Below are 15,262 nucleotides of genomic sequence, written 5' to 3' on the forward strand. Positions count from 1 at the left end.
CTATTTTCAGTTTCAAAAAAAAAAAAAAAAAGGCCAAATTGTATGGCATTAACTATTATTGTTTTACTATCAAAAAAAAAAAAAAAAAAACTATTATTGCTTTTTATTTGAATAAAAGGAGGCTTCTCTTTTCCTTCAATAATTGGTGGTAGATATAGGGATTGATAGTTGTCTTCCACTATAATTTGAATTTCACAAAATTTTATATATATCACAATCACATGCACATTGCTCACCAACATATCCCATCCCATTTTCCTGATATATCTGTTTGCATGCCACGTTTTAGGGCATTAATTATTAAATTTTAATTTTAATTAACCTACTCGTTGTAGCTCAGTTGACAATGCAAATTAAACACGTATAAAGAGTTATCGGATTTAATCTCCACTAAATACATTTATAAGAAAAAATGAAGAATCTTAACTGTGACTAAACTTCAAACCAGATTAGGCGGTTTTAGTAATAAGGTCCGGATAGTTTATATATATAGATATATATACTAGTCATAAACTTCGCTTCGCGTGCGATTATAAATACATTGTTTAAATAATATTATTATGTAATTTATTTTGATTAATGACATTAATAATTAATATTTTTTATTCAAAATTTAATCATATAAAATATATTTCTCCTTTTTTAATTAACAAACTTTATAAAAGAAGAAAAAAACAAAAGGAATAATATTTGAAAAAAGAGAGAAAAAATAAATTGATTGAAAATTTGATTTTATGCGTAATATGCAAATATTTTCTTTGCTTAAGTATTAATATATAATTTTAAAAATTATGATATTAATAAAAAAATTAATTTATTATTAATTAATTATAGAAAATAGCTAAAAATTTAAATGTAATATTCTATAAATTATTTTATATTTTTCTTTGTTCTGTTTTTTCATTTCTTTCATTACTAATATCAATCCCTGAATGTCCTATTATTTACATTGCTGATTTTATTTCTTTGATATAGCTACTTAGTAAAATTTATATTTAAAAATCAAAAGATTTTCCTTATATTTCATATATAATGGCTGCTTCTTCTATGCCACTTTTCTGGAAGGAGTCTATAAATCTTCGAGGTAAAGACACCAAAAAGACCTTTATCGGGACCTTGTATTATGCACTGAATTAATGGATTAATTCAACTTAACAAGAAGACATACTGCTATTTTGGCCATGTGGGAGCTTAACTACGGTTTGAGGATGGCAATCGGCTAGTTGTTTACTGCTATACTGCAATTTTGCATTGAGTTCTGGTATGTTAAGAAGGGTTGCAGAGATGCTTTTGTTAAAAATGATTGTGTTAGATGGTTTTGTAATCTGATATGAAAGTCTATGTTTTCTAACTCAAAATTGTTTCTTCCTATCAGTTCCTTTAAATTTAATGTATTTCGGTCTAAATTTTTTTTGTTTTTTAACTTAATATTCCTTAGTTAGGTTGGGTGTATGGAGAAGCGATCTGGTTTTAGCTGCTAAGGTTTGTTAAGTTTTTTCTGAAACAATTATTAATAAAATAAAAATTTGCTGATAAAAAAAAAAAAAAAAAAAAAACTTGGAAGAGAAAAATACTTCTACATTGTTTGAGGCTTGACTAATGATTAATGAAACATGAAACTTAGTTTGGCGATGAATTTTCTTAAGAGGGTAAACCCGAATTTTTATTTTCAAAAAGCTTAAAATTTAATTTAAATCAAAATACAATTATTTTGAAGTGGGATAACTTTATGTGATCTTGGGGGTGCATATTGTAACCCTAGAAGTGAATGTGGTAACACGTAGTAAAAGTGAAAGCTTGGATTATCATGCAAAGACTACCAGTTAAAATAAATTCAAAGGCAATTAATAAAATAAAACATTACTAACAATATAAATCAATAGTGCTCAGGAAGTGTGTGAGAGAAGAGTGATGGTTTTGTTTGGTTGCTCAAGATTAGTTATCACCATTTTCACAGAGAGAGGAAGGGAGAGCAATATGAAATATATATTTGATCCTTAAAATGTAATTAGGTTTTATATACAAATGCAGTTAAGTCGCTAATAAATATTTATATTATATTACAAATAAGTACATATATTGAAACTTCTAGAAAGAAAATTAAGTAAAACTATGAGAAAAGTAAAAAAGAATCACTGCCCATAAAAAAATGATTAGCGGTGGCTAAAAAAATAAAATCTGGAAAAACTTCAAAGAGGGTAAATGATGGATCAATTTTATATCAAACACTGATCCATTATTTAAAGGCAAAAATGATACTTTTAGATGGGATATCAGTAATTTAATATAGAAATCTTAGAGACTAAATCAGTTTACTTACCCAATAAAAAGAGTCATAATTTTAAGGGACTAAATAATTATTTAGTATGTCAATCAAATGGTGGTCTGGTTAATCTTTTCACAGTTATTTTCACTAATTTGATGAGCCAAGAAGGACTATCTTGTTATACAGCTCGTGGTGTTATATCGGCTCATTAGGCCTCCAATGAATTAAAAAATAATTATTTAGTCTAATTTTTATTTTGCAATTGCAAAGAATACTAATCCACTTGCATTTGGAATAGTTTAGAGAATTTGATAAATGGTCTATCAACTATCATGTCTTTTACTTGTGAATGAGAAAAATTAAGTACTCCCTCCACTCCACTTTAATAGCAACAAATAAGTATTTTACTTTGTTCCATTTTTAAGTGCTCACTTGAGGATTTTGAAAGTATACTAATAATTTTTTTTTTTCAATTTTATCTATATTTATTAGGTGTAGTTTATTTTTATTTTTATATTATTTTTCTTTTTCCTATCATTACTTTAATTGCAGTTAAATCAAAATTTTGACTACACATATAATTAAAAGTTTTTCATTATAATGCATGAAAAAATAAAGTGAAAGTACTACTCTAACGGTGTGCTTTAATATGAGATAAAATTATCATTGATTTTGTAGCAAAATTAATTGAGGAGTTTTTAATTTTAAGAAAGACCATTTAGATACTAGCACCTCTGTTCCATAATACTTTATCACATTTGGAATTTCACATCCCTAAAGAAAACTATTAAATTTGTCCAAATTACAGTAAATTATTGAATAAATTTACTATATTACCCTTAATCTAATACTAATTTTTTAAGAAAATTATTAAATTAAAGTAGTAATAATTATTGGTTATATATAAAGGGTAAACTTGAAAAAAAAATTTTATTACTTCTTTAAACCACAAATGTGACAAGTATTTTGAAACAAATTATTTTCTCAGATGTAACAAATATTAACAAATATTAATGTGTTCCAATTAATTTTAATTCTTGTAAAAAAAATCAAAATTTCTACTATAGTGGAATCGCAGGAGTAATAATAAAAGGAATAAAGGTCAATTTGATCCCTAGACTTATTTAGCAAGCTCAAAAACGTCAGATTTGACTTTTTAGTCCAATTTAGTTCTTAAACTTGTATAAAATGATTAAAAAGATCCGATTTCACTTTCTAATTTAACCCTTGAACTTATTTTGATTTTTATAAATTAATAATTAATTTAATTTCATATGATTGACTTTTTATCCATTTTTCCCTACACTAAAAACACTCATATCAAACTTTTTCAACACTTATAAATATAAATTTAAAATTCATAAAAACATCATTTCTAGTAATATAATAAATTTATAAATATGCATTATAACTTTAATTTATTCAACATGAAAAATGTATATTTCATAAGTGATAACCCAGTAATAGAAGTTAATTTTAAAATATTCAAATTAATACATATTCATAAACTCAAAACCTTTAATCAAGGTAAAGATAGATACAATATAATTCATATATCATTTTTCTATATTTTATAATTAATTAATTTTTTAATAAATTAGTCAGCTCGATCCTAACTACAGTTTTAATAAATGTTTATATAATGATTTTCACATTATAAATACAACGAAGAATTAGAAGTTAAATTGACTTCAAATATAATTTTTTAAATCATTTTAAATAAATTTAGGGGTTAAATTAATTTAAAAAATGAAATCAAATCATTTTAATTATTTTATACAAATTCAAACGCTAAATTGGCAAAAAAAAAAATCAAATCTTTATTCTACTACACAAGTTCAGATATCAAATTCACAAAACTGACTTTTCGCTTGTTAGCTGCCGGCCTCTTAGAAAGTTTAAGCACGTGTACTTCAATTTTAATGTGGCGGAACGTGGTTTGTTGCCTCATCTTCTTAGCTATTTCTTCGTATTAATGGCATTGACTTGGACTAACAAAAGAGACAAATTACTTGAAGAAGAAGTAATTCTTATTCTCAAAAGCGTAACTGTAGTTTGTTACAAAATAATATATATAAGAAGAGAATTAAAACTAATTATGTACAGCTGGCAAAACTAACTACAAAACAAACTCTAGCCAATCTTTTCTATTATTTGATTTTCCCTCCAACTCTTTTTGTCACAAGGATTGCCAGTCAATAGCCCCCAGCAAGCTAGAGCATACACGTCGTGAAGGCCCAGCTTGGATATATTAGCACGAAACGAAAAAGTAGCTAACGCTTTTGTGAAGCAATCTGCTAACTGATGAGATGAGGACACTGAAAAGAGTTTAACAATACCAGTAGCTAATTTCTATCCAATGAGGTGACAATCTAATTCAATGTGTTTTGTGCATTCATGAAATGCGGGATTTTCTGCTATATGGATTGCGAAAAGATTATCACAGTAGATGGAAGCAGGAGAAGGATGATTAACATGTAACTCTTGAAATAAATAAAGAAGCCATTGTAATTCGCAGGTCACTGCAGCGGTAGCGCGATTTTCGGCCTCTGAGGAAGAGCTGAAACAGTGCTCTGTTTTTTTTTTTTTTTTTCCAAGATATTAAAGAAGACCCGAGAAAATTGCAAAACCAAGTAACTGATTTGCGTGATATAGGACACGCTGCCAGTCAGAATCGGAAAAAGCCTTGAGTTGAATCTGTGAGGAGGCAAAAAAGAGAATGCCTTGTCCAGGTACCTGCTTGAGATAACGAAGCACACGATGAGCTGCCTGAAGGTGTTGGCTAGAAGGCTTATCAACAAATTGTGACAATTGCTGAACAGCAAATGAGATATCGGGTCTTGTTTTAGCAAGGTATAAGAGCCCAATAAGACGAAGATAGGTAGTATTTTCTTTAAGAAAATCAGCCGGCTGAGAAGTAAACTTACTATGATAATCCATTGGAGTAGAAGCTGGTTTACATCCCAAAAAACCATGTTCCTCAAGAAGCTCAAGAGCATATTTGCGTTGATTGAGATTAATTCCAAGCTGAGACCTTGCTACTTCAGGACCAAGAAAGAACTTCAGATTACTAAGGTCTTTAATTTGGAATGTAGAATGAATATAAGCTTTTATGCCAACTATAGCATCCATATTATCACTACCTAGAATAACGTCATCAATATAGATCAAAAGAGCAATAAAGTGAGATGATTTTTGTGTTAGGACCCGACAATAAAAATTACGAGAATAATAACACTGCGGAAAAATAGAAATATGACACAGATATTTACGTGGTTCACTCTTTAACTGTTAGGGCTACGTCCACAGGACAAAAACCGAATAATTCTTCCACTATTAAAAAAAGTAGGCTTACAAAGAGAGTAATACAAAATAGTGGCACTCGAAAGTGTTTCCCAAATTATCCTCACTATTTTTCTCTACCCGAGTTTTAGAACCTAATTCTAAAACTGAAACTCTCTCAAAAACTCTCTTCGCTCGGTTGTGTCTATTGAGATGGCTGAGCCATCTCCTATTTATAGGAGAGGGTGGACGCGTTAATTACGCGTCCACCGAAATACAGGTCACCTACCAAAGAAATCTCCTATTTCCTTCTTTCCTTTTTCAACTACGAGTGGGTCCTACCACATTTTCCATTCTACTCTTTTTTTTTTATTTGCATTTGTTTCAAATGTGGGTCCCATTGAGTGGGCACCGCACAACAAATCTCCCCCTGCACACTCAAGTGGGGACGTTAGCCATACCGGCTATCTTTCTGCAAGTGACAAGTTTCTCCGTAGGTAAAGCTTTAGTCATCATATCAGCGTCATTATCATCAGTGTGAATCTTTTCAATTTTAAATAACTTTATCTCTAGCGCATCACGTATCCAATGATACCTTACGTCAATGTGCTTTGACCTTGAATGAAAGGTCGAATTCTTGCTGAGATGTATCGCGCTTTGACTATCACATAGCAGAATGTACTTCTCTTGTTCTACACCCAATTCTTGTAGGAATTTCTTCATCCACAAGAGTTCTTTACTAGCTTCTGTAATGGCGATATATTCTGCCTCAGTGGATGAGAGTGCAACGCATTTTTGCAATTTTGATTGCCAAGAAACTGCTGCACCTGCAAAGGTCATCAGATATCCAGAAGTTGATTTGCGCGAATCAACATCACCACCCATATCTGCATCTGTGTAACCATCTAACACAGGTCTATTATCACCAAAACATAGGCACATTTTGGAAGTGCCCTTAAGATACCTGAGAATCCACTTTACTGCATTCCAGTGTTCTTCACCTGGATTTGAAAGAAATCGGCTAACAACACCAACAGCATGAGCAATATCTGGTCTTGAGCATACCATTGCGTACATCAAGCTGCCAACGGCGGATGCATAAGGAATCTTCTTCAGTTCTTCTTTTTCTTTCTCACTTGAAGGACATTGACTGAGACTTAATTTGAAATGACCTGCAAGTGGAGTACTAACTGGTTTCGCATTGCTCATGTTGAATCTGCTGAGAACTTTCTCGATATACTTTTCTTGAGACAGCCACAACTTTCTCTTTTTCCTGTCTCTAGAGATCTTCATTCCGAGTATCTGTTTTGCCGATCCCAAATCCTTCATGGCAAAGGATTTTCCAAGCTCCTTTTTCAAGTTCTCAATTTTCTTAGCATCTTGACCCACAATAAGCATATTATCCACATATAACAAGAGAATAATAAAATCGCCTTCTGCGAACTTTTTCACAAATACACAATGATCAGAAGTAGTTTTCTCATACCCGTGATTCACCATAAAAGAGTCAAACTTTTTGTACCACTGTCTGGGAGCTTGTTTGAGGCCATACAAGCTTTTTTGCAATTTACACACCAAGTGTTCTTTGCCTTTGACTCTGAATCCTTCTGGCTGTTCCATATAAATTTCCTCCTGTAAGTCACCATGGAGGAAAGCAGTCTTTACGTCAAGTTGCTCGATCTCCAAATTCAAGCTAGCTGCTAAACCGAGCACAACTCTGATAGAAGACATCTTGACTATGGGTGAGAAAATTTCTTCAAAGTCAACTCCTTTCTTCTGACCGAATCCCTTCACAACCAGTCTTGCCTTGTACCTCGGCTGTGAGTTGTTTTGTTGAGTCTTCAACCTGAACACCCATTTGTTCTTCAGTGCCTTCTTACCTTGAGGCAGTTTCACCAACTCATAAGTCTGGTTCTCATGCAAGGACTCCATCTCATTTTTCATGGCTTTCAACCACTCACTTCTTTTACAATCTTCCATTGCCTCCTGGTAGTTCTCTGGTTCTCCCTCTTGAGTCAACAAGTCATATTCATTAGGAGAATATCTCTGGGAAGGTATCCTGCCTCTCGCAGATCTTCTCAATTGAGGTAGTTCTTCTATTGGAGCTGGTTCAGCATCATTCTGAACAGGTTCATCATCATCTTCGTCATCATTTTGTGGTTCTACACGAGGTTCTGCATCAAGACTAACAGGAAACTCATTGATAGACTTTGGCTTTTCATTTTTCTCAAAGTCTTCAATGGTTTGATCTTCCAGGAATACGACATCTCTGCTTCTGATGAGCTTCTTTTCAACTGGATCCCATAATCTGTACCTAAAATCATCATTTCCATAACCCAAGAAGATACACTGTTTTGACTTCGAATCAAGCTTGGATCTTTCATCTTTTGGAATATGAACAAAAGCCCTGCAGCCAAATATTTTAAGATGATCGTAAGAAATATTTTTCCCTGACCACACCTTTTCTGGAACATCTCCTTTGAGGGAGGTTGAAGGTGAAAGGTTGATCAAGTAAATTGCAGTATTCATTACTTCAGCCCAAAAGGTTTTAGGAAGTTTAGCATGAGAGAGCATACATCTAACCCTTTCAACAATGGTTCTATTCATTCTCTCTGCAACTCCATTTTGCTGTGGAGTTTTGGGAACTGTCTTCTGAAGTCTGATGCCGTGTTCTGAGCAATACTTCTCAAATGGTCCTCTGTACTCACCACCATTATCAGCTCTAATACATTTTAGCTTTCTTCCCGTTTGTCTTCCAACACTGACATGGAAGATTTTAAACATATCCAGCACCTGGTCTTTTGACTTTATTGGAAAAGCCCACACTTTTCTAGAATGATCATCAATAAAGCTAACATAATATGAGCAACCACTCAAGGATTTGTCACCTATAGAGTAAACATCAGTGTGTACCAATTCTAGAATACCAGGTTTTCTAGATGGAGAAGGAGATCTTTGAAAGGAAACTCTATGTTGTTTACCAGACAAACAATCAGTGCATATTTTCAGAGGCAAATCTTTCAAAGATAGCATTTTCTTCTTAGTGAGAGTCTTCATTCCTTTCTCACTCAAATGCCCAAGTCGTTTGTGCCATAACTCAGCAGATGAATCTTCAACTGCATTCACTACTCATGTGCAAACTTTAGCCTGGGTGTAGTAGAGGGCGTTGAACTTTCTTCCTCGACTGAACACCAAATTACCTTTGGAAAGCTTCCACGTCCTGGTAACAAATAGATTTGCATAGCCCAATTCATCAAGACAATGAACTGAGATCAGATTGAAGTTTGCTGTAGGAGTGTATCTCACATCTTTCAACCAGAGATCATGACCAGCATTGGTTTTGATGCATATTGTTCCAATGCCGCAATTTTCCACATATGTGCCATTCAAAGTCTTGACATGGCCGTAATCTCCGAGGGTAAGGGATGAGAAATATTCCTTCTTTGAAGAAATATGATAAGAACATGCAGAGTCAATAATCCAAAGAGATTGTTGACTAGTGGAACACTCACTGAGACCAGCATGAGAAATCAGCGCACTACCATCACCAAGTGCGTCAGCATCAATAGCTACTGAAGCTACCTCTGTATCGTCTTTTTCCTCATCATTTTCTTTGGCTCGTTCCTTTTTCCACTTTCTGCAGTGCCTTTGGACGTGACCGGGCTTGCCACAATGATAGTAAGTGACTCCTTTTCTTGACTTGGATCTTCTCCGTGAATGGTCACGTTTGTCTGGATTTTGGGTGTATCTTGTTCTGCTTCTCCCCCTCCTTTCTGTAACTGTAACGAGTGCGTCTGAGTTGCTACTCGTAGCATTCTCCTTACGTCTGGTTTCTTCATTCAGAATGCTTTCCTTAACTGTGGTTAAGGTCAGATTCCCCTCCGACACATTACTGAGTGTAACAGTCAGCGTCTCCCAACTGTCCGGCAAGGAACTCAATAAGAATAGTGCCTGCACCTGGTCGTCAAACACTATTTTTGACGTCGTCAGTTGGTTCACTATTTCTTGAAATTTGCCCAAGTGATCTGAAACACTTTCGCCATCTCTGTACTTTAGATTTACAAGCTTTTTAATTAAAAAGGCTTTGTTCTGGGCATTCTTCCGCTCGTACATGTCCTCCAACTTCTTCCAAATTAAATAGGCATCTTTCTCATGAGCGATATGATTTATGACGCTCATTTCAACAGACTGCCTGATGGTTGTGACTGCTTTTCTGTTAATCGACTTCCAATCGCTCTCATTTATTGAAGCTGGTCTGACCCCTTTCAACTCAATCGTTTCAAAAAGATCTTTACAGCATAAAAGATCTTCCATTAATATCTTCCATACTGTATAGTTTGATGAGTTGAGCATAACCATTGTGCCTGTTGTTTTGTCGTCCATTTTTGACTTGTGCAGAATATTATCACCAATAAAAACCGTATACGTGAATAGTAGTATACGTGAATAGTGACCGTATGACTGAATAGTAACAATATACGTAAACAGTATCTGTATGCGTGAATAGTAACTGTACACGTGAATAGTACTATGCGTGAATAGTGCTGGGCTTACTTGAAACGGACTCAGCAACAACAGTAACGCCAATAGTACTGTTCACCATCACCTTTGAGTTACTATTTTACTATTCATCACTAAGTCAATTCTGCAACTTCTTTCCGAACGGACTGCACCAATGGACTCGGCGTAATTTTCTCGTCGTCGTGGTATATTTATTTTCAAAATATATCCACGGATCCGGTAAACCTTCGGCTCTGATACCACTTGTTAGGGCCCGACAATAAAAATTACGAGAATAATAACACAGCGGAAAAATAGAAATATGACACAGATATTTACGTGGTTCACCCTTTAACTGTTAGGGCTACGTCCACGGGACAAAAACCGAATAATTCTTCCACTATTAAAAATAATAGGCTTACAAAGAGAGTAATACAAAATAGTGGCACTCGAAAGTGTTTCCCAAATTATCCTCACTATTTTTCTCTACCCGAGTTTTAGAACCCAATTCTAAAACTGAAACTCTCTCAAAAACTCTCTTCGCTCGGTTGTGTATATTGAGATGGCTGAGCCATCTCCTATTTATAGGAGAGGGTGGACGCGTTAATCCACTGAAATACAGGTCACCTACCAAAGAAATCTCCTATTTCCTTCTTTCCTTTTTCAACTACGTGTGGGTTCTACCACGTTTTCCATTCTACTCTTTTTTTTTATTTGTATTTGTTTCAAATGTGGGTCCCATTGAGTGGGCACCGCACAACATTTTGTTTATAAAAAAGAGTATAATCTGGTTGACACTGATGAAAACCTTTAGAGAGTAAAGCAGAAGTGAGCTTAGCATACCACTGACAGCCAGCTTGCTTTAAACCGTAAAGAGAACACTTCAGTTTACAAACTTTATGGGGTTGAGAAATATGAAGTCCCTGAGGTATATGCATGTAGACCTCTTCAAATAAATCCCCATGAAGAGAAGCATTATTAATATCTAACTGCTGTAAATGCCAATTTTTGATAGCTGCTAGTGCTAACAAAGTTCGTAATGTTGTCATCTTGGCAACTGGGGAAAAGGTATCCATATAATCAAGACCAGCTTGTGGAGTGTAACCTTTTGCTACAACCCGAGCTTTGTAGCGCTCAATAGAACCATCAGCTTTATATTTAATCCAGAATACCCATTTACAGCCAATAGGTTGTTTGTTTAGTGGCAAATCCACAATATCCCATGTTTGATCAAGAGCCAAAGCATCTAATTCAACCTTCATAGCCTCCTGCCAACAAGCATACTTAACAACCTCTTTGTAATTTTTGGGTTCAATAATGAGCATCAGAGAATTGGTAAAAATGAAATGAGAAGAAGAAAGGTTAGAGTAAGACAAAAATTTAGAGAGGTGATGAGGAGCTGGACTTACTGTTGAGGATGAAAGACTTGATTTTGGAAAAGAAGTGCCTTGTACCAGTTGGCAATGGTAGTCACGTAGGTAAGAAGGTGTGGTTCTCACTCTTGTTGATCTTCTAACGGGACAATTTGAGGATAAAGAAGGCTGCGGTAAAGACTGTTGGTTATGGGATTGTGGGTGAGGCATGAAAATCTGTGAATGAGATATGGACTGTTGGTTGTTAGAGTCAAGTGAAATTTGGTCAACAGGCATAGAAATTTGTGAGTTGTGTAATGTCTTGTTGTATGGGTATGGGATTTGGTGAAGTGATATTATCATCAAGAATGGGATCTATGGTGATAGAAGGAAGTACTAACTCTGGAATAAAAGATGAGATGTCAGTTTTATAAGGAAAAATATTCTCATAAAAAGTAACATCTCTTGACAAAAAAAAATTTTTACTGGCTAGATCATAGAGCTTATAGCCTTTGGTGCCTGGGAAAAAACCAAGAAATATGCATTTGGAAGCTAGTGAATCAAATTTAGACTGAATTTTATAATGATTTAAGGCAAAGCAAAGGCAACCAAAGATCTTTAAATGAGAATATTTTGGTTTTGCATTAAAAAGTAGTTGATGGGGAGTTTTGTTTTGGATTACAGGACTTTGTATACAATTTATCAAATGGACAGCATGAAGAACACATTCACTCCAAAGAGATAAAGGTAAAGAAGCTTGAAATCTAAGGGCTCTAGCTACATTCAGAATATGTTGGTGTTTGCATTCAACCACACTGTTCTGTTGAGGTGTATTAACACAGGAAGTTTGGTGTAATATGCCTTCAGAAGAATAAAAATGAGGCATATTAAACTTTTGTCCATTATCAGATCAAATGCATTTTATTTGTTTGGCAAACTGAGTGAAAACATATGAACAAAAATTTTGAAGATGGGTTCTAGCTTCAGATTTGTATTTTAACAAGAAAATCCAAGTACTACGGCTATATTCATCTACTATGGTGAGAAAATAATGAAAACCAGTAATGGAAGTGACAGACATAGGACCCCAAATATCAATATGATAAGATCAAAACAAGAATTAGCAGTAGTAACACTTGTGGGAAAAGCTAACCTTTTTTGCTTAGCAAAGTGACAACTATCACAAGGTTTGGAACAATCAACAGTAATAGAGTTGTCTATTTGTTGTAAAACTTTGAGTTTTAGATTCAGGTACGTGACCAAGTCTATAGTGCCAAATAGGAAAATGTTTAGTAATGGCATTATTACATGAAGAAATGGAATAAGAGATAGGTTGAGTTTTTGAAGAAGGGTAAACCAACTGATGTAATCTTCTCCTTTTCTTAGCCAAGCCAATCATTTTCAAGGGTAAACCAACAGAATCATCAAGGTGGAAAGAAAGAGTATAGTTAGGTGAATTGGTATGTTGAGAGACAGATATTAGATTGAAAGAGAATTGTGGCATAAAAAACTCCATGTAAAACAAAAGGAGGACACAGAAACACACTGCCAATACGAGTAACTTCAACAAGCTGCTTGTTTGGAAGAGAAACATAAGTGCCTTGAATTGGTTTAGAGTTGTACAATAAATGCAAAGAACACACTACATGATCGGTTACACCGGTGTCAACTCATTTGTACAGTAGAAATATTGAGGCAAAGATTGCCTTATTTGATACTAAAATGGTATTAACCTCATGGCTAGGCTGTGTAGAAATTGCCACTGAATTCGATGAAGGAAGAGTAGAAACTTCCATGAGAGACATCAACTTCTCATATTGTTCCTTAGTAAGAGCATATTCAGATGCATTGCTGAGTTTATCATCAGAAAATTTGACAGATTGAACTAAATCTTCATTAGATTTAACTGAGTCAGTAATTTCAACTTGATTCACAGAGTTAAAACCTTGTGATTTGCTTTTGAATTTCCAACCAGGTGGAGATCCATGTTTTTCGAAACATTTAGCCACTGAGTGTCCTTCCCAACCACAAAAAGTACAAACAGGTTTCTTATTAGATGAGAATCGATCAACAAATTTTCTAAAATTTTGATTACTATAGATCTTTGATACGATAAAGGCATTATGATTCAGATCCATAGATTGAGAAATTACACCTGAATTCATTTGTCGTTCATGTTCTATAACAAGGGAGGATCAATTAACATGATCTGAGATCTAACAGCTGCAAATCCATCATTAAGACCTTTAAGAAACCTGATTGCCTAATCATTCTGCTGATATTCTCTAACTGTTTTCAAGGCTTCACATCGACATTGAGGTTATCAAGTACAGGAAGGAATTGGTCTCAAATTAACCATCTCATCCCAAACTATTTTCAGAGAAGTAAAGTAATCAGTAACGGAGAGATTACCTTGTTTAAATCCATATAATGCTTCTTGTAAAGTTGCAATTCTGAAAGAATCTCCTTGAGAAAACCTATCATTGAGATCGTTCCGTACATCAACAGAATTATCCATTCTGTTTTAATATTTTTTTTTTTATTATTATTAACACATAGCGATTGAAATTTATAGAATCTCTGTTAGTTTTATTATTCAAAATAATTTATATAAATCTTTGCGTTTATTATAAAATCAGTAAACTTTATTAGTTAGGATACTAAGTTTTATGTCCGAATAGTTATTTGTAATATTGAGATTTAAAAATTATTAATTATTTATTTTTCTGAAAAAAATTAAAGAAAAACTTAATTGTTAACATCTTGCTTGTTATATATAGTTCCATGCTTTTAATTTTTATTTTTAAAAAATAAAAATTAATTTATTTTTTCACTATTTATTTCTTTCAAGTTGTCATTTTCTTGCCTATGATGATTATTTCCAGTTATCAAACATCTTCCTTTTATTATCTGCCATTGAGATTTTAATTAACAATAGTAAGACATTAATAAAACATTGTACTCCAATCTTTAAATTTTAAAGTGATTGAATACCTATTTATCATTATTTATACAATTATTGAAAATGAATATTGAATTTGAAATGAGTAATTTGAATAAATAAATAATATTAACTTTATGTGAATAAAGAAGAGAATGAAAACAAAAGTAGAAAATTTTATTAGAGATGAGATTAATTTATGAGTAATTTGAATAAGTAAAAAACAAAAATCCTTCAACCTAAATAGGGTAGCTCAGCTGCAAAAAACATCTGTAGAGTTGATTACTATGGTTTTAGGTTCTGGTTTCGGTTTGTGAATCGTTAAATAAACATGGGTCTTGATACCTCATGCAAGTATTAAAAAAAAAAAAATCTATCAATCAAAATGTATTTTTATCGTAAAAACGGTTCTTAAGAAAACTTTAAGAAAAAAAATTAATGAATTTTAATCAAATATATTTTTCATCAACTGTATTTTCTTCATCTTTAAAAGCATAAAATATGAAGCGTAAACAACATCTAAAATAGAGAAAAATTAATGTGGCTTAAAAATATTTTTAAATCTATTTTTTCTTTTTAGTAAAACTAAGAGGTGTAAGCCCTTGTTTATGTTTAAAGCATAAAAGTTTTAAGTCATTCTAGTAAGTGATCTTTCTGAAAATCGAACTTATGCTTCTATATGAAGTTGGTACAAATGCATATCTTTTTTTAATTTGTATATTTCTATCATATTGGTTGGATATATACAATTAGTATAGGCATGAGTTACTCAAAATAATATCTCAGTCACATATTATTATTCTTCATTAACATTACATTAAATTTAATTTCGAAAGAAAAAACATTATATTAAATCTACATCTACTTTCAACAAATGATAATCACGAAGATACACATAAAAAACAATAGAATTACATATAA

This window comes from Jatropha curcas, chromosome 2, assembly GCF_041381405.1.
Source record: "Jatropha curcas cultivar XTBG-Jc1 chromosome 2, XTBG_Jcur_1.0, whole genome shotgun sequence".
NCBI lineage: Eukaryota > Viridiplantae > Streptophyta > Magnoliopsida > Malpighiales > Euphorbiaceae > Jatropha > Jatropha curcas.